Source organism: Zingiber officinale, chromosome 6B, assembly GCF_018446385.1.
Source record: "Zingiber officinale cultivar Zhangliang chromosome 6B, Zo_v1.1, whole genome shotgun sequence".
Lineage (NCBI taxonomy): Eukaryota > Viridiplantae > Streptophyta > Magnoliopsida > Zingiberales > Zingiberaceae > Zingiber > Zingiber officinale.
Window position 1 is genome coordinate 9,886,574 of NC_055996.1, and position 21,903 is coordinate 9,908,476.

The following is a 21,903-nucleotide window of genomic DNA, read 5'->3' on the forward strand; positions in this document are numbered from 1 at the left end:
TGCCGTGCATTTGTGTCTCTTTCAAACAGGGCATAAGGTTGATTTAGAGGCTTGACTGAGAAGAAAGGAAGAGCATATATGATACAGAGAGAAGGAAAAGTGAGATTGAGAGGGAGTCTATTTCTCTACTTTTTTTTGAGTAAATTCTTTTTTGTTGTTCTTAGGACCATGAGAAAAGGAAAGCTTTGACGTTCACGGCCAACGTGCACTTACTCTCAAATCAAATCAAGGAATAATATTCCTGGAAAATTACATCAATTAGAAGTATAGAGGACAATTGTTGCCGGTCTTATCTCTAAAGAACCAAAATTAAAGTAAAAGAAAAGGCACCCTTACAATTTTCAAAAGTTTACCTCCAAAGCAAAGCAAACAACTGCCACTTAGTCTTGAGTACCTAAGGGAATGGAAAGGAGCCAATGGTTAATAATGTTGCTAAATAATCATATAACTGAAAATCTAGTAAAAAATGCATTAAAAATGATACAAGCAGTTTCCTACTAAAAAATAGTAGCAAACAAACAAATTATAGGACTAAATAAGCCTAAGTTAAATATATATTCTTTACCATTAATATGTATAGATATGTCCATATCAACATGTGATTGATTTCAGCTAATTAATTAAAAGTGCATGGTAGGCCAAATATTGCATCAACTGCATGAGTTCGCTACAACTGGCCTTTCTTCACCAAATAGTTACTAGTGTCGCAGAACAATTATGAAGTCGAAAAGGACCCAAGGACTCAATAAATATTCCAGCCTTATGGCTCGTTTAACTACTCGCGACTACATCTCACCCATCTAATTTGTCCAGGCTAGTGGTGGTCAAACACCAGACTTTGGCTTTTACATGATCTCTCACTTTCAAACTCATTGCACCCGTACGGCTTGAGGGTGGACATGATACATGAAACAGTAAAAAAAGAACAAAAAGTGAAAAGAAAAAAAAGAAAAGAAAACTATAGGGGTAAAGTTAAAAAAGGAAGACAATAAAAAGAATGGAATTTTCTTCTTTATGATCTCCAATTTTTAAGGTGGATTAGATGAGGTGCAGCTAAGAGTTACAGTGCACTTCGTACTCTGAACTCTTCCTCAGAATTTGAAGTACAGTGACAAGAAACCATTCACTTTGGCTTGTGTCCTCCCCAAGACAAAAAGAACAAAGGACTTTGTGCTGCAACACTCAAACAAAAAGAGTGCCTGTTGACAAAAATGCTAAGCCAAATCAAGAGCACAGATTTTGCTAGTTAATTTCGCAAGCAAGAAGAATACATACACACAACTGTTAATCGATCCTTGTGCTTATTTCTCGTGTTAATTGCTGAAAACATCCTGAACTATACTAAGCTAATGGAACAAGTCGTGAATCATAACAGCTAAAAGATATCTCTCATTCCAGCTGTTCTACAGTTCCAAAATAGTACTCACATAAAGTGTACACGTTTACGGTTTCCATCATTATTAAAGAACCTACAAGCAACTTGCTCATCTGGACATATGTCATCAATATAACCACTGTTCATTACTGATCAGTAGTAGGGAAACGTCTTCTGACCACAGGAAATGACCACCCTCTGCTTAGTCCTAGTTGTATGACTTCTTTTGCTTTGTTGGTTCCTGTGAATTAATGCTTTCATTTACTTACCAGATTATATGTATTGGTTAAATCGACTGTGAGAATAAAACTTAACTGCCATGAACGGATGAAATTGCACCAATTGTCACACTATCACATTCACAAGATCTATTAGTTAATTGCTGGGAGTATTACCTGTCACATTTTATTGTCGAGCTCAAGAGTACCAAAGGAGGACTGACCAAAAGAGTCCAGTGGGTCAATGCAATTTTGATCGAAAAGAAAATTAGACAAGGGTAAAGGAGCATTCTTCTGCAGTACCAAAGCTACCCCTTACATTTGTGACTATTTTAAGTAGTTTCCATTCATATCATCTACATGTGAGTTCCAAAGTCAACAAGGGACAAGTACCGTAATAATTGACTTCAATAGGTAGATTCCCAATGTTAAGATTCTAACTCAGATTGTGCACCCAGTGACATAATTTAGATTTATTCCACATGATGAAGCTTGAAAGTCATTGTAGTCTACTTCAAGGCCATTGAAGGCAACTCTGCCAACATATCCAAAAGGATAGTTACATAAGCTGAACCCTGATCTTCTCTGATGCAAAATTTTGTTCACATATGAATGAAAGAAATGAATGTAGATGAGATTATCTCATATCACATTCCAATTGCATAACCTTAGTTAAGATAACATGTGAAGAGTTTTGTTCTAAAGAATATCACATTACCACTTTACAAGCAAACAACAAAAAAGGAAAAAGCGCATGGGAGAGACCATTCCATTTTTTTTAACACCTAGGATCTAGAATTCTACAACTACACAGCATTTATAACTAGCAACCAACTTTTCCCTGCCCATAACCACACAAATTTTCTGAAGAAGGCCATTTGTCTCTGCCCATAACTAACTGTTTTTATCTCCCACTCTAAGAATAAGTGAGAGGGTTGGGCACTAGCTTTCTCATTTTACTAACTTTAAAGAACCTAGAATCTATGATCTATCTTGGTACACATGTGAAGAACAGCTCCATTTCCCAACAAGTAATAACATTATCAGTGCCGACTTTTCTTTACTTTGATGAAAACATATTTATTCTCTTCTTTGTTGCTTAATGTGGTGAATTTTTTGGCAAGTCGAGATAATGTCTAACTTCGGTAAAGGATTTCTGGCCAAGAGGCATGAAGAAATCCTTGTCTGAGAGAGACTCCCACACTAAGCATTGAATGACTCCCATACTTCTCAATCTTGTGGCAGTCTCAATGAAGGGGATTTTTTCCTAAATGTGATAAGAAGAGCACTATAAATACTTTTTAGATGGATAACACTTAAGTGAAAGCAGTTTGTCCTAACGTGACATGATCTTCAGCTTCATTCCCTATCAATTAATGTATACGTAACTAAAGGAACAATTGATTTCCTAGCTGAAGAAAATTCATATACAGGGAATGAGCTGGAGTAAGACCAATGCTTTCAATGAATTATGGTATCTGTTTGGTGTGATGGTTTATTAATATTTGCTTCATTCCAGACAGCAACTTGCTGAGCTGGAAGTGATGAAGTGAATAATGAAATAATATCAATCAATTAAAATGAGGTGCTATAGTGCACACCGTATGACCTAGTAATATATATATACACAAAATATTATATAACTCATGCGAGATTACAGTAGTATTAACTATTCTAACTTTCCTGTTCAAGATGGAACATAAATGTAAATCATGCCAAATTTGAAACACAAAGTAGAAAACATGCAGTGCCGTATACGGGGTTTAGTGAAGAAGCCTACAAGTGGATCTTCAAAACTGTAAAAAAGAGTAGAGATCTTCTTAAGCCATCACAATATTTCTAATGAAATGAAAACCAAGTTGAGTATATACTTGGTTCATTCATGAAAGATTAGATTGCTGGAATTTGTGGGTAGCAATTTGGTTATCAGTGTCTGATAATAGGATTTGTGTGACTGAATCCAAGCTCCTCCAGGAGTGATCATAGCCTAAGACAAGTTGTGTGAGCCATAGCACTGCACTCTGATCATAGCCAAAGTACAACAATTTGATGCAGATATCATAACATTGGAAGCACCGGCTTTATATCTAAATTCAGATATAACTCAATAAATGTTCGTCTTTGGTGTAAAGCAAACCTTTGCTTAGAACATCATTGAGATAATAAAGAATGTGCAGAAGATCCAGATAACACTGTCACGGCTTCTCCCTTGGCTGACAACTAAAAGAGTAAGGAGTAAATTTGGTTTGCTCACCAGTGAGATAAATAAGCTTCCCTAATATCGAGAAGTTTATCATCAAGTCTTTAGCATCAAACCACAATTCCTTATAGGGAATGACTGATGTGTCAATTAATTCGCAACCAAGTTGTTCAATTTACCATAATGAATCCTGTACTTTGGCGATAGTAAATATTTTGTGAATTTGTGCTACCTTTTATTGTTTCAGAAGATAATTACTATGCATATATGGGAAGCAATGTAATAGCATATGGGACTACAGAAACCGCACAGCAACTCTATTATTTAATACTCTTAGCCACTCAAACTAGAGCATAGATAGTATCTAGCTTGTCACATGAATAGACGTTTGAGTAAGACGCGATCCTATTGAAGCAAAAAAATATTTGCACGTAGGCAGGCAAAATATGACTGTTCAATGAGTTAACAAATCATACAATCGACCCTTCAACTTTAGATCAACAAAGCTTTAAATAGTTGATAAAGCATGTAAATAACAATCCCTTCAACCTCAGACAAGCCAACACAATGATACAAGAGAAATGATAAACGGTGAAACAATTAAATGGAGTTAAGGTAAATAGAGAAGTATGCTTCTCGTTAAAGTAGTAATAAATAATCTCACAAGTCTATCCTTAAAGTGGCAATTACATTAAAATGCAATAGATTGAGGGAAAAGAAACACATTTTAAGTCTTACATGAAAGATAGACAGTATACTTAGCAAAATGAGAACAGATCTTTTCTGTGTTCAGGTCTGTAATGAAGATGTAAAGCACAATTTGACCACTTGCAAGAAGTAACAGGATATTTTTTAGTTCAGATCTGCACTTGATTTCAGATGATACATATGTAGAACAGAAACAGAATTTAATCCCAAAGGATGATTGGGTATCAAGAGCAGGGAAGTATAAAGAGACGTACACTTGCAAATTGGGACATCATAAAGAAGATGGTGTAAGAAAAAGATCGATAACAACAAGAAGCTCCTATTAGGGAGAAAGACAAGGAGCATGAAGAAAACAAAGAACAAGTTCAATGAGTGCTATTGTAAGCAAAAAAGATGAGGTTGAATGATATTGGTAAAACTCAGAAATCAGAATCCTTGCAGCTAACTCTGTTGTTGGCATCAATGAAGAGAAGACTCCATGCAGGATATGAGGGGAAAGACCAACGTCGCATAGGAGTACGTTAAGGGTGGCACAAGCCCAATTGATGGAAATTCAACAACAAAATTCAAAGTATTGTGAAGGTTCAACAATAAGCAGAATGTTGGATCAGGTCCCAGCAGAGTACGCCATCGCTCTCCAAGTTCTCCCATCACTTGTGTTTGTCAAGAGCTGCAAAGGTTCCACAGGGGTTAATGTTAAGCACCAGATGTCTTGCAAGAAGGTGTCACACAGAATAAGTATAATGATTGGTTCATGTCTTGCGAAAGGGCAGCCTCACATGCAGCGGGATTGTCTCACAATAAGCATCGCACACAAGGCAGGAGACCAATGCATGTTGGCAATGAAGAAGATTTGGCTATGACAGAGGACCACCCAAAATCAAGGTACCTAATTTTTTTTCATAGAGTTGACACTCATGGATAAAACTATGAGAGAGAGGTTGATAGATGAGGGAGATCTCTTATCTAGTTTGGGGATATAAACCATTATATTCCTTTTATTACAAACATGCTAGACCTAAAATGCAAATATGAAACTATAAAGGCAAGAGTTCTTTATTAACAAATTGAGTAGGAAGAACAATTTCTACATCAATATGAAACGAATCATCATAATGAAGCACTAAGATCGCTTTGATATTGGAACTGCCTAGTTTATTGCATTAAGTTCAACCTAAGGTTGTCAATCTCAAGATGGTATCTAGGAACAAGGAGAAACTATAGCTTCAGATTGTAGAATCAAGGTGTGAGGTTGTTAGATCCTACAATTTAATCAGTTATTTTTAGAACTATATTTGACATTTATAAAATAATCATATGTATCAACTACCAATATCAACATTTTAGACTTTATTATTCTAATATCATTAGTATGATCATAGCAATGAAAACTATAAGATGATGACAATAGCTTAGAAGTTAAAAAGAATCTCATATACATGAAAATTTGATTTTCTCTAATGGTATGACATGATAAGATTGTCTATATGTAAATACCAAGCTTCAAAATGCCTATGCGAATATAACCATATTCCGTCCAATTAAAGGTTGCCGAGAGTCTTGGCACAACGGAAAAGTTGCTGACTTTGTGGTTCGAGTCACGAAAATAGCCTCTTGTAATGCGGAGCAAGGCTGCCTACAATAGACCCAATATGGTCTTACCTTACTTTGGTGGGAGTTGCATGCACCGGACTGTCCTTTTTTTAAAAGGTTGTTGAGTTTGAGATCCTACATAAGGAATGGCAAGGGATCATATGATCAGGATGTAGGTTAGCAAGTTCTTGGCCCGATTAAGATCCTACTTGGGATTTGAATCATCTAAGTCAATTTGAGTCATAAGATGAAGATCCTATGGTCTGGATTTGCAAATGTAATTCAATAAAGCCATTGGTTAAAACATCTCAAATAATTCACATTAGATGTTTCAGCAAACCTATTTGCTACCAAATGTTCTTTGTAGCACTCAATTGTATCATCAAAAGCAAACGTAAGTATAACTCTTGAATTGCACGAGTAAGAAAAGAAGATGCAAGGCTATGCTTTGAGATAAAATTTACAATAAGTCAAATAGCCCTTTTGAGTTTGGGAAGTTCCAAGGAGAATTCACTAAACTAAACAAGGACCTATTATGGTATGCAAGTCCGTGTCCATTAAAAATGGATGAAATTTTACCTTAATTGATTAGATAAAGGCTCAAATGTTTTATTATGTGACATGAGGATCTGGGAATGCAATTTCACCTTTTCTCCCTGTCTTCTTCCTCATCTACACAACACAAGGGAAAGTTGATCCAACGTTGATAGCCATCTATATTGATAAAGTGGAGTCAGCAATGATCGGGATTTAGAGCTCTCCATTTGGCGTGGGAATGACAGTGATCATCTGAGGTGAGAAATTGTTTTATCAAATCTGATGAGATAACTATTGTTAATATGTTGTGAACCATTTTAGTTTAAGGAATGGTTAGAGATGTTTGCCCTCTAGCTTTCCTATTTACGAAATGCCTGTTAATGATCTTGAGTCACTGTGCTAATAAGTAGTTTCTGAAATATCCAGTTCATAAAACAAGCCGTGAGTCCCAATTATTGGATCAATAAATGAGAAGCTGGAGAAAAACTCATGTATGTGAAAGAAACTAGTTCTTGTGAATCATTTTGCAATTAAAAATACATAAATGATGATTCAAATTAGGTTATAGTTAACATACTATTATCTATGTAATAACAATCAGGAAATTTAACAATCTGAAAGTAATGCAAACAATAAGAGCCTAAAATTATGAGATATGGTAGGCAAATGACACTTATTTAACATCGACAACATGAGATGTCTTAATATGAGATGATGAAGTTTGTTGTCAGGCAAATGAAGCAAAGCGATACATAAGATGATGTTAATAGTTAATGTGAAACCAAAAGGTGCAAAAAGTTTCAAGTGTGAAACATATTAATGAAAAATCAAAATAGTGTCAGTTAGAATTTGATATGTTCTTTCTTTTTGTAGTTTTCTTCTTGTAATATTCTACTAATGGTTGTTAGTTGTGTTATTTGAGATAAAAATAATTCATATTCTTTATTAAAGAGTGAGACATATTTATATACAAACTAGGAATCTATTTTAGGAAACTATAATTAGGCTAATTGACAATTAGCCTAATTGACATATATATTAACTAATATATACAAATAATATGACAACTAATATATAAGATAATATGGTAACAAATATATACAATAATATGATAACTAATATATACAGATAATACTCCCCCTCAAGTTAGAGCATAAATATTAATCATATCCAACTTGTTACAAAGATAATTTACCCGAATCCCATTTAAAGTTTTTATGAAAATGTCCCCTACTTATTCTCATATCCTGAAGAAATCAATCTTTGTTGAATTTTCTCACGAATAAAATGTGCTTAGTTCGCTCATGAAACACAAGATTCGATGCAATATGAAGAGCAACTTGACTATTACACCACAATTTTGCTGATATTGAAATTTTAAGTCCTACTTCAGTCAAGAGTTGATATCCACATTATCTCACACACAGACTGTATCATAGCTCTATATTTTGACTCTGCACTGAATCGTGACACAGCGTTTTGCTTCGTACTCCCCCATAAGATTAAATTTCCTCCAAGAAAGATACAATAACTTAAAGTAGGTCTTCTATCCATTTTGGAACCTACCTAATCTGCATCTTAAAACATTCAATATGAGTGTGTCCATGATTTGTATATACAATACCCCATCCGAGTCCTCCCTTCGAGTAACACAAAATTTGCTCAAATGCTATCCAATGATGAACGATTGAAGATGACATTAACTAACTAACAACACTAACCGAATATGAAATATCTAGACGAATCACGGTAAGGTAAATCAACTTCCCAACCAACCTTCGATATCTCTCAAGATGTTCAAATAGCTCCCCATGTTCTAAGTCATTAGAGCACTACAAGGCTTTACCCCCCCCCCCCAATTTTCCCGTCTCAGTTAATAGGTCGAGGATATATTTTCTCTAAGATAAAAATATACTTTTTTTACTCCTCGTAACTTCAACACCCAAGAAATACTTTAACACCCCAAATCTTTCGTGTAAAATTGAGTATGAATGAAAGATTTAAGAGATGATTTTCCCGTAGTATCACTTCCAGTGATAACAATATCATCCACATACACCACTAATAGAATGATACCAACTTCTGATTGCTTGTGGAACACAAAATAGTCAGACTTGCTTTTCATCAAACTAAATTTTACAAACCAAACACGAGAACTTTGTTTCAAATCATACAAAAAATTTCGAAGACAACAAACTCGCCCTGACTCCCCTTGAGCAACAAGTCCAGGAGGTTGCTTCATATGCACCTCCTCCTGAAGATCACCATGAAGAAAAATATTCTTAATATCTAGTTAATATAAAGGCCAAGGATGAGTAGCGACTATTGAAATAAACAATCGAACATATGTCAACTTTGCAATTAGTGAAAAAGTGTCACAATCATCCACATCATAGGTATGGGTATAACCTTTAGCGACAAGACGGGCTTTTAATTTGACAATTGACCCATCCGGATTGAATTTAATTGTGAATATCCATTTGCATCCAACAACCTGTTTCCTTGAAGGTAGATCGACCAAGTCCCAAGTGTCATTGTCATCTAAAGCATCCATCTCCTCTATCATTGCATCTTTCGAACCAATATGAAATATAGCGTCATGGACAGTTTTAGAAATAGAGATAGAGTCAAGTGAAGCAATTATAAGAAACAAAAGAAGTAGAATAAGTACACTGACATTTACCTTTGTGTAACATAATAGGAAGATCATCGCTCGGGATTCGATCTGATGACAAAGTAGTAGGTGTAGGGCATGAATCAAGGGGTTGACGCTTAGAGTAGACTTGAATAATAGAGGCTTGGTAGGAGCCGATTTCAGGACGAGTGCAGAGGATGTGATAGAATACACCAACTAAACATCATCCTTTCTTTAATGAGTCAGAATAGGTGAGGACGAGAAATAAAGTGTATCTTCCATGAAGGTAACATCAATTGAGATAAGATATTTGTTAATACTAGGGCAATAATGTTGGGGTTCAATCAAAGTCTCACAATAAAAAGATTTGGTAAATATTGTGGGTTTAAAAGGATGTAGGATATCTCCATTGGCATGAGGCCTTTTGGGGAGAGCCCAGGAGCAAAGTCATGAGGGCCTAGGCCCAAAGTGGACAATATCATGTCATTGTGGAGATATGTGAACATCCTTTGGGCACAACAAATGGTATCAGAGTCATGGTCCAGACTAGATGCCATGTGGGGCGGCCTTGAACGAAGTTGAGGGTGGGCCCGAAATAGGTCAGGATGACCGGATGCTTGCGAGGAGACCCGGAGTAAGTCAGGGTGATAAAATGCTCGCAAGGAGGCTCGAAGTAGGTCAGGATGACCAGATGTTCGCGAGGAACCCAGAGTAGGTTAAGGTGACCCGATGCTTGCGGGGAGGCCTGGAGTAGGTCAGATGATCAGATACTTGCGGGGAGATAAGTAAGTCAAGGTGACCGGATGCTCGCAGAGAGGCCCCAAGCAGGTCAGGGTGACCGGATGCTCGCGGATAGGCCCGAAGCAGGTCGAGATTGACCGGATCCAATTGTTTACAAGGAGGCCCGGAACAGGTCAGGATGACCGAATGCTTGTGGGAAAGGCCCCGAAGCAGATGCTCGCGGATAGGCCCAAAGCAAGTCAAGATTGACCGAATCCAACTGCTTAAAAGGAGGCCCGAAACAGGTCAGGATGACCGGATGCTTGTGGGAAAGGCCCCGAAGCATATCAAGATGATCGGATACTCGCGGAGAGGCCCAGAACAGGTCAGGATGACTGGATGCTTACGGGGAGGCCTAGAGCAGGTCAGGGTGACCGGATACTTGCGGGAAGGCGAGTAGGTCAGGGTGACCGGATGCTCGCAGAGAGGCCCAAAGCAAGTCAAGGTGATCGAATGCTCGTAGGGAGTCTCAGAGTAGGTCAAGGTGACTGGGTGCAGATGCTTGCGGGGAGGCCCAGAGCAAGTCAGGATGACCAGATGTTCGCGGGAAGGCCCGGACCATGAGAGTAATTGTGGTCCTTCGTTTAAGGAAAGGATTATTGGGGTTCAATCAAAGTCCCACATTGGAAAGATTTGGTAAAGATCATAAGTTTAAAAGGATGTATGATATCTCCATTGGCATGTGGCCTTTTGGGGAGAGCCCAAGAGCAAAGTCATAAAGGCCTACGCCCAAAGTGGACAATATCATGTCATTGTAGAGATATGTGGGCATCCTTTGAGCACAACAAATAACACCTATAACCTTTCTGAAGATGAGAATAACCAAGGAAGATACACTTTAAAGACTTGGGATCTAATTTAGTGACATGCGGATGAACATCCTGAACAAAACAAGTGCTACCAAATATCTTAGAATTAACAGGAAACAACTACTTATTGGGAAAAAGGATTTTATAAGGGATCTCACCATGAAGAACAGAGGATGGCATATGGTTAATGAGAAAACATGCTGTAGAAACTGCATCAGCCTAAAAAGGTTTGGGAACATTCATTTGAAATAAAAGGGCCCATGCAGTTTCAAGAAGAAGTCAATTTTTATGTTCATCCACACCATTTTAGGACGGCGTATCAACATAAGAGGTTTAATGAAGCATGTCATTTTGACACATATAATTAGGAATCAGAGCCACTTTAAAATTAGGGATTCAAGATCAGGATTCCATTTCCGCCTCTTCTGCCTCTCGCGTACCTTCATCTTAGCAGCGCGTCATTGTCTCATCCTTGCCCACGTGCCTTCGCCAACTGGCCACGACCTCCTCGTCGACACTCTTTCCTTCCCTCCTCTGTCCGCGCACGAAGTCAATCGCTACTCGTCTCCACATCGGTCGTTGCTGCTCTCCCGATATACGTCATTAGAAGAATCGCTGCCTAATATCGGTCGCTAGTGATCCTCTTGCCGCCAGCCTGAACCTGTCGCCCTGCTTTCCTCAACGCGAGCAATACCTAAGCGCACGTGAGTTTGTCTATACTTGTTGGTTTGGATCTTCCTTAAGATTCTTCTCTTATTTGACTTCCGTTGAGATAAAGTCTTATGACCGAAAATAAGCCTTCTATTGTGACGAATATGGTGCCTGTAATGTCTAAAATCACGGACTATAAGCTAAATGGTTTAAACTATTTGGATTGGAATAAGACGGTTCATCTTTATCTATGAAGTATTGACAAACATGATCATTTAATTGATGACCTCCTCAAGATTCGAATCAGATATGGCTTAGAGAGAATGCTCACTTGTTCCTTCAGATTCGGAATTGTATTGATAGTGAGGTAATTGGTTTAATCAATCATTGTGAATTTATTAAAGAACTAATGAATTACTTGAAATTTCTATACTCTGAAAAGAGAATCTCTCCCGCATGTATAAGGTTTGCAAAGCATTTTATCGTGTGAAAAAAACAAGATCATCCTCTAATAAATTATTTTATGGCATTCAAGAACGCATATGAGGAGCTTAATATGCTACTGCCCTTTAAACCTAATGTGAAGGTTCAACGATACCAACGAGTGCGGATGGCTATCATGAACTTTCACGTTGGCCTATCTCCTGACTTTGAGTTTGCTAAGTCACAAGTTCTCTCTAGTTCTGAGGTCTCCTCTTTACAAGATGTATTTAGTTGTATTCTTCGTACTGCACCCATTTCACTTAGTGGTACTTTGGCAAGTCGCAATACTAATTATGTGCTTGGAAGATCAACTAGTCACCGTGGAAACAAAGAAGGTGGCTCATAGGACTTTGAAACTCGAACTCCGAATTCGGGTGATATTATGTGCAACTATTGTCGTAAGCCAAGTGATACAAAGTTTGAGTGTAAAAAACTTTAGTATAAAAATCAGCAAAAACACTTGGCCTATATTGCATCAAATAATGATGTCTCTCATAAATCGGTCCTTATTTACGAATTTGTCAAGTTCTCAAAATATAAGGAATCACTAAGTCAGTAAGTCTTCATCTTCCTCTGTCGCTGCTGTTGTTGATTCAGGTAAACAAAATGCATGTCTTCTTTCCTCATCCTCCAAATGAGTCATTCATTCTAGTGCCACGGATCATATGACATGTAATTTTAATTTCTTTTCTACTTTTCAGTTCAAAGCTAACACTCCTACCGTTTCTTTAGCTGATGGGCCTCTATCTTGTGTTTGTGGATCTGACACTATCAATCTCACCTCTTTGCTTGTCCTTTGGCTTGCATTTACCTAATTTATCATTTAATTTGCTCTCTGCCAGTTAACTAAATCATAATCTTAACTGAAGCATCATATTTTTTTCATGATCATTGTTTATTTCAGGATCTTTTGACGAAAAAAATTATTAGTAAAGGACATGAGTTTGGAGGCCTCTATATTATTGACACACTGCTCCCAAATTCTTTTGCTTCCTCGAGTGTCACTTCTCCTTTCGAGGTTCATTATAGGTTGGGACATCCATCTCTCTCTTTGCTAAAAAAACTTTGTCCACAATATGATAAAGTGTCTTCGTTAGATTGTGAGTCATGTCAGTTTATAAAGCATCACCGTCTTAGTTCGACTCTTAGAGTAAATAAACGTGCTACTATTCTTTTTGAATTAGTTCATTCTGATATTTAGGGTTCATGCCCTATTTTGTCTAAACCTGATTTTAGTTATTTTGTTACTTTTGTGGATGATTCTTGTGTAACTTGGCTCTGATACCATGTTACTTTTGTTACTCTGTAATTAAGAGTGAGACATATTTATATACAAATTAAGAATCTATATTAGGTAACTATAATTAGGCTAATAAACAGGTATATTAACTAATATATAATATAATAAGATAACTAATATATACGATAATATGATAACTAATATATATAGATAATAAGTTGCATTTGAGTATTTGTAGTTTTTAAGATGTGACCACACAAAAACCAACTGATATACGATTAATGTGATGATGTTTAATGACTTCATGCAATGAGTTTTTTCGTGCAAGTTTATGTTAAATGTTAATATAGGAGGATTCATTAGATCTTTTTATTATTTTTAGTAAATTACTATTTTTAGTATTCAAGGTATTTTTAGTATTTAGGATATTTTTGATAATTTCTATCTTTTATATTTTTAAATTTTTTAGTCCATTTAAGATTTTTAGGATTTTAAGTCTGTTGGGAATTTTTCCTTCCTATTAGGATTTCTTTTCATTCTTTGTGTTTTAGGGTTTGGAGTTAATATAAATAATTGTTTGAGTTGATGTAAGGAAGTTTTTTTATTAATAAGATTTTGCAACCGCATCATTTCTTTCCTCGAGTTTAATTGCTTATCTTCTGGCATTTTACAGAATCAACAAGGGTTAGAAGATTGCTTCCGATATTTGAGCGCGAATCAACGGAATCGATAATTATCCGCTGCATCAATTAGTATCAGAGCGAGATGATCTTGTGGAATCATGCCGCCAAGAAGACAACAACGCATTGACAATGTCAACGATGTGTATGAACGTGATATGAAACAACAAGTTCAATAGATGATTTATGAACGGATGGATCGAATAGAAGGGGTTGTGGAACAATTTACTTAAAGGAAGGAGGTGGTGTTTGAAAACCAAAATAGAAGAATTCTGGTCCAACACCATCACCGGGCAAACTCGGATGTCGAAAGTGATGGAGAGGAAGACGATGAATCCAATGATGAAGATCGAGAGGGGCAGCAGATTAGGGCTTTTGTAGGGCTCAATCCAACTCTCGACGACGGCGTGGGGGAGAATATCAACTTGGACGACAAGATAGAAATAGTCGGTGATTCAATTTACGACAAAGACGAGACCGAGTCAACTAGCAATATACGACGAGGTACTTTATGGTGATGACCTTGAGATTTTAATTGTTTGCAAGAGTCCGCTAACTCCTAAGGACAACTCAAAAGATGTTGGGTTTAAAACCAATATTGAAGATGATTTTGATGAAGATGAAGAGGATGTTGGTGTAATATCCCTAGGTCAAGGTTGACCTGGTTGACTAAGGTTGAGTTAGCTCAAGCATGAGTCTTAATATTTGAATTTCGATGTTTGACAATACATGGAGATTGCAGATGCAATCATCCGATTGGGAAGATTGTTGATACAATTCCCCTCTGGAGGACTAACCAGTTAGATGTGAAGAATAGTCAAGTAGGTCAAAGGGTTAACCGGATACTTGACTAGGAAAGTCCTAACTGGAGGTTAGGCAAGGAAAAATCCTGGTGAATGAAGTCAGGTGAAAGACCTAGTGAGTGAAGCTAGGCAGGTGAAAGCCCCGATGAGTGAAATCGGGTAGTGGGAAAATCCTGGTGAGTGAAGCCAAGTGAAAACCCTAGTGAGTGATGTTAGGTAAAAGTCCTAGTGAGTGAAGTCAGACAGATGGAAAGTCCTGGTGAGTGAAACTAGGCAGAAGGAAAGACCTAGTGAGTGAAGTCAAACACGCGAAGAAATCCAAGTGGGTCAAGGTTGACCGAACACCTGGTGTTGGAAAGCCCAAGTAGGTCAAAAGAGTGACCGGATACTTAGCACAAGGAAATCCAGATGGGTCAAGGTTGATCGGACATATGGTGGAAGTCCAAGTGGGACATGAAGGACTGGACACTTGGCACGAGACGATAAGTCCAAGTGGGGCAAGGTTGACCGGACACTTGGCACGAGGAAAAAAGTCCAAGTGGGTCAAAGGGTTAACCGGACACTTGGCGAAGAAGTCCCGGCAAGTCAAGGTTGACCGGATGCTAGACAGAAGGAGTCCCAACAGGTCACGGTAACCGGACACTTGGTAAAGAAGTCCTGACAGGTCAAGATTGGCCGAATGCTAGACAGAAGGAGTCCCAACAGGTCACGGTTAATCGAATGTTGGGTTTGGGAACCTTGGACTTGAGTTTAGGCAAGTCAAGGTTGGGGCAATTGATCAGCTGATCGATTGACCCAAGCACAATCGATCAGTCGATCGATTGGGAGAGTGTTGCGACAAGCAGGCCCAATCAATCGGTCGATCGATTGGGAGCAATTGTCGCGAGCACAGAAGCTTCTCAAATCGATCAGTCGATCGATTGGGCACTTCCAATCGATCGGCCGATCGATTGGAGCTGGTTTTCTCGCGCAATCGCAAGAATGCTTGAATCGATCTGTCGATCGATTCAGGTCTTATTCTAGAGAACACGGAGGCGCTCTGAATCGATCAACCGATTGATTCAAGTCTCCCCAATCGATTGGTCAATCGATTGGGATGTGACCGTTGCGCAAGTTAAAGCCGTTGGCGAATGATTTCTTCGGCAAATCTTCGCTAGCTTCTTCCCGATCTTCACGCGAGCTTCTCTACAACTCTCCGCCAGTTCGTGAAGCTTCTTGGAGCAAAGTGTTGCTGCACTTCCAAGGTCAAGAGGCGTTCCACACAAGGAGAAGAAGAGAGCTAGGGTTTTCATTTATGTAAATCTCAAGGTTTTAAAATTCGCTAGACGTTAGTCAAGCGGCAGACCAGCGCCTAGCGCCTAGGCCGCCTAAGCGGGGACTAGGCGCCGCTAAGCGGATTTCTCGGTATCCCTTGTTTTATGTGGACTGTGGACAATGTCATATGCAAATCTAAATGTTGTCTTAAACAATTTCATAGCAATGGAGATCTAACTATGTATGCTGAAATAAATGCAGACTTTCCAATATCAAAAAATGGAAAACTATAAAAGAAAACTAACAGTTTTGTGCAAAGAAAATATACTAGACTCAGTAAATACGAGTAAAAGAAACAGTTGAATAGCAGAACATGCAGTAAGTTATCATAATCATGTAGTAAACAGTAGAACATATATCCAACTCGAATTTTAAAACCTTGCTATAAGCTAAAACAACTTTAGTGGTGGAAAACATTAGAAAATAATAGCAATAGTTCAATTCAAGATAACATCATTGTGAACCAGTAACCACTAAGCAAAATATAATTGTTGAATAACATAAATCATGTCTTAACAAAATGAGTTCAAAATTACACAACTAATAATATCTCATAGAATCATATTTATTCTACTTCTTCTTCTCCGTAATTTTCAATAACTTGTTTTTCATCGGACACAAACTCAATATCATTATTGTGATCCTCCTCTTCTTCTTCGGATGCAAAATCATCTTCATGAAGTTCTCTCACTCTAGAGGTTCTTCGGGGTTATAGATTTTCATCTGCACCACTTGCTTCATCAACCATTTGCCAAGTGAGCCCGGAACCTAGTTCAATTTCATCATCTTCCCCACCATCTATAATCCAACCTTATGCATTTGAAGCATCTTTTGCAAGAAGGACATCGACATTTCTTTCTTTTTCTCTTTTTTGTTTGTTCAACAATCTAGCATTAAATTGGGCAAATACTAGATTGTTCAACCTGTTGGCATCCAACCTATTTCTTTTCTTTGTATGAATCTAAAAAAAAACAGAGAAAGTAAATATTATAGTTAGTACCTAAACATAGAGTATAGACGTTAAAAATTATAGCTAATTTAATTAAAGACTGAAAGTTTAAAACTTACTCCTTCAAATGTACTCCGATTTCTTTCACACCCAGATGAACTTGTAGTTAATGAAAGTATCCTCAATGTAACCCTTTGCAAGTTAGGTGTGTGAGCACCGTATGTAATCCACCATGCACATGGATCAAATGTATCATCATTTTTTTCACATGCTTTTACTACCAATGTTTTTCCAAATAACCCAGTCTTATCTCTATATTTTGGAAATTCCTTGTTATAATTGTATCTTGTAGATCTAACTCATTGACATGCAAAGTTTCAATGCATTCAAAAATCCCCGTCGCGACCTCCTCATAAAGAGAAATAAAACTATCTTTATAGTAAAAATAAGGATTCAACAAAAAAGCAGTGGTATGCAATGATGTATCAAGTCTATCCTCCATTTTTGACTCAATAATGACTATGATAGCTGATAATTTGATTCCACGTTGTTCAGAGCCACCTTGATATCTTCTTTAGCTTGAAGAAGCTCCCCATATACAAACCCCATCGATGGCTTTCTATCTCCATCTACCAATTGAAGAACTCTTACCAAAGGAGCAAATATTTTCAAACAAAGTGTCACACCATTCCAAAAACTCATGCTCATTACTGTAAAATAAGTCAATTTTCCTTTGTTTGTTTTTGACCATTCACATTTCTCCCACATATCACTTGTAAACATGGCCCTTAAACTAGCTTTTTTTTCAATCAAACTTTGCAATGTGAGGAAATTTGATGCAAATCTGGTAACTCATAGTCGGACTATGTCTCTCGTCTTCGTGAAACTTCTCATCAATGACAAAGTCTTATGGTGAGCATAGATGAAAATGGTAAAAGACTTGGATTGCTTATTAACCTTTTTATATCGTGGAAGTTTGCCAATACTTTCAAGCATGAGATTAACCGTGTGAGTTGCACATGAACTCCAAAAAATCCCAAGTCGCTTTTCTCTCATCAATTTAGCTGCAGCCATATTGTTGGTGGCATTGTCTATTACAATCTGAACAATATTCTGAGCTTCTACTTGTTCAACACACTTGTCAACATACTCAAAAATAAGTTCAGCTATATGCGCCTCGTCTGAAGACTCTTTAGGCTCTAAAAATATAGTACCCTCCTTGCAATTAACACACAAATTTAAGATGCTTCTTTTTCTATCACTCCATGTATCTGTCATGATCGAGCATCCATTCTTCTTCATATTTCTTCAGCAATTGTTTTGTTCTTTCAACTTCGGCTTTCAATAATGGCTCCCTAAGTTAATATTGAGTTGGAGGCTTGAATCCTGGTCCAAATTGACCCACTGTCTCCATTAGTTGCTTCAATAATGGCTCCCTAAGTTGATATTATCAACAGCATTGAATGAGATTCCATTTTTATAAATTCATCTCCCAACATATTGTTCAACTTGTTGAGTTCTCTCTTTGAAAAGAGCCTCATTTATATTTTTTTGGTGAAGCACTTTACTTCCATTGGAGCCTGCATTTTCTGGAGCAATTGCCGATGCATATCTATCCATGGGGCCAAGTGGAAGAGGTTTTTTAATTCCATCCATCCCTTCAATTTCAAGACCTTCTTCTTTGTCTAGAGAAATAGCCACCTCTACTCTACAACTTTGTTCTTCCATTCTTTTGTTCTTCTTTCTGTTCCTTCTAAAATAGTCTGTTTGCACTTATTTTTGTCTTCTTGATATGCTTTTTGACAACCAGATACATTTTCAGGTATATTTCCAATATACTCCTTTATCCTATACACTCCCCCTGACATTGTTTTTCCACATAACTTGCATTTAATTTTGTCGAGGTTCTTAGGATCAATCAATATCCCAAACTCTCATCCGATGTCATTTGACTTTCTTCTAAGAATCCCGGATTCGGGTTGAATGACAGATGCTGTCGAAGATGCATTGCTTGCCATTATGATAACAGATAACCTGAAAAAATTATATATAACAACATAACATGATAATAAAATTTAATTATACCATACGATACGATACAAAATAATGAAATATAACATTAACAAGTCCGAGAATATTTTTTTTATATATCTTAATCTAATTAATAAAATTTATTAGATATTTGTTTAAAAAAATAAAATTTTAAATATATTTTTTATATTTTTAAATCTGTTTTATATATAAATTAATAATATTTATTGGAATTTTTAAAATTTTAATTTAATTTTTATATTTTAAAAACTGATTTATATAAATTAATAATATTTATTAGAATTTTTAAATTTTTAATATAATTTTAATATTTATAAATCTGATTAATATAAATTAATAATATATAAAATTTATAAATATGATTTATATAAATTAATAATATGTATTATAATTTTTAAAATTTTAAATATTTTTTTTATATTTTTAAATCTGATAAATGATAATATTTATTAGAATTTTTTAAATCTGTTATATAAATTAATATTTAATAATATTTATTAAATATATATATATATATATATATATAATCAGATTTATATAAATTAATTATGTTTATTAGAATTTTATATATTTAAATTTGTTTTATATAAATTAATAATATTTATTATAAAAAATTTAAATTTTAAATATATTTAATTGGGATCATAATTTAATTAGGCTTTATGAATCCTATTATTGAAATTATCCCAGTTAGGAATTATTTTAATTTATTAAATCTAAAAAAATTACAAAACAGAAAAAAAAACGCACCGTTTGTGCGGACGCCACCGGCACCTCACGGGAGGCTTTCGGCGGCTTCTGACGCCCTGCGACGCGTTCGGCGTTGCCGGAGAGTTGTCGTGACGTGAGAAACAAACAAATAAATTAATAGAAACGAAAAATATAAACTTACCGGAAGCAAGCCGCGATGAGAGAAGACGAAGAGTTGGCGATGAAAGAAGACGAAGCACCTCGGCAAATCCGATTTAGTATTAAAAAACCTAAAATATGCCTAAAATACCTAGGCCCGCCGAAGCCCGCGATGGCCGCCAAATCCCGCCGAGGGCCGCCTAGGCAACCCAACCGCCTAGGTCATCCCCCTGGCTGGTTTCCGACGCGGCCTACCGCCGCACAACGCCTAGGTAGCCGCCTAGGGCATTTTTTCAAACGCTGGTAAATCTTGTAAGAGATTCTGTGTATTTGCTTCTTCTTCTTTTCTTGTTGTATTGAGAGTGTGTGTACGGCTTCTCCGCCTTCGGTAGTTACCGTAAAGGAGTGTTTTCATAATAGATGAGCGTGTTGTGTGTGGATCTTTGAATTAGTCACCTCTTCTTAAGGTGGATACCAAGTAAATCTTTCGTGTTAGCGTTGTAAGTGTGTTTCGTGTTTCATTCCGCTGCAAATCATCATCACGAAGCAAGACAACGAACGCGACGAGCTACAAATCGACCCTAACAGAGGAGAGTTGTTTTAGAAAGTAGTTATGATCATTAGGTTATGTTGAAAGGTAATGACAATTTGTTTCATGAAATTCTTCAACAAATCCCAAAAGTTGCTTCTTTTAGGGGTTCAAAAATGAATCCAACCTGCACCCGACCCGAGTCGACCAAAAAAAAAAAAAATCAAGTTCGGGTTGGGGGTTTTCGGGTTCGGGTCAGGTTCGAGTTGGGAGTTTTGGGTTGGTTTAGTTTCGAAATTAAAATATTTTATGTACATAACAATGATGAAATATTAAGATAAAAGTGAAGAATTATAGGGAAATAACAAAAAAAAAAAATTTGGTTGGTCGAGTTATTCAGGTTCGAGTTCAAGTTTAGGGTTTTCGGGTTGAGTTTGGGTTCAGGTTGGGATTTTTTTTGGTAACTGATCTTCAACCCGACTCGAACCCATCGGATCCACTCGAATCGACACCCCTAGCTTCTTTTAAGGGGAATTCTATTAATTTGGAGCAAGAATCAGACAAAATGAGTGAAAGATGTGGTTTACAGCTCTCCCTATCTATTTCGAGTCCACCTAGTTTGCCTACACTTCTTTCACACCATAAGATAGATGTTTCTAGGGATTATCCCCCACTGCTAGCTTCTGCTGATGACGACCATATGATTGTATTTGACAGTGAACATATTGTATTCCCATTGGAAGGTGGTAGTACGGATAGAATGACGACTTCAAATTCAATTTCCCTGAAGTTGATGATGAATGGCATGTTGCGACCAACAAAGAGACATTGGAAAATGAGTGCTATGAATCCCGAGACATAGCTGAAGAGCATGAAGGTGACAATAATAATCTTCATCAGGTTCAGGATATGGAAGATTTACACAAACTTGCAATATGGAACAAGTAGTTCTTGGATTTAATTAAGGTGTTGAAATTAAACTTCCAAATATAGATAGCTTTGAGATATCTTCTAGCAGCAGTGAGAAGGAATTTAAATTAATTAATTACTAATGGTGAAATATTTGCTAGAAACACTACTGATAAAAATATGATGCTTTCAATTGTCTTTGATTTATCAGCAAAAGTGCAATGGTTGTCATTATATTTTACCGATTTGGTGCTAGATGGTCTTCCTCCTAGGCTAGCACCTGACACCACTCTAGCCTAAACTCAAGGACGAGTTTTTTCAACCCGCGGTGATTGATGCAAAAGGATTCATTGGATTTTTTTATTAATTTTTAGTAAATTATTATTTTTAGTATTTAAGGTGTTTTTGGTATTTAGGATATTTTTGATAATTTCTATCTTTTGTATTTTTGGATTTTCAAGTCCATTTAAGATTTCTTAAGATTTTGAGTCCGTTAGGAATTTTTCCTTTCTATCAGGATTTATTTTTTTTCTTTGCGTCTTAGGGTTTGGAGTATATATAAACAATTATTTGGGTTGATAAAAGGAAA

General features: G+C 36.6%; 1 long non-coding RNA gene across 6 annotated transcripts in view; it reads right to left on the reverse strand.

Moving 5' to 3' along the window:
• The window catches only part of LOC121991925, a 29,941-nt gene that overhangs the window by 6,558 nt on the left and 1,480 nt on the right, over positions 1 to 21,903 (reverse strand). For 3 of the 6 annotated variants that reach the window (XR_006114770.1, XR_006114772.1, XR_006114774.1), the window contains exon 2: positions 354 to 394. This is a non-coding gene — a long non-coding RNA (uncharacterized LOC121991925). Of the gene's footprint in view, positions 1 to 336; positions 395 to 21,903 lie in introns of all 6 variants that reach the window. The other 3 variants (XR_006114775.1, XR_006114773.1, XR_006114771.1) reach the window with 1 other exon arrangement.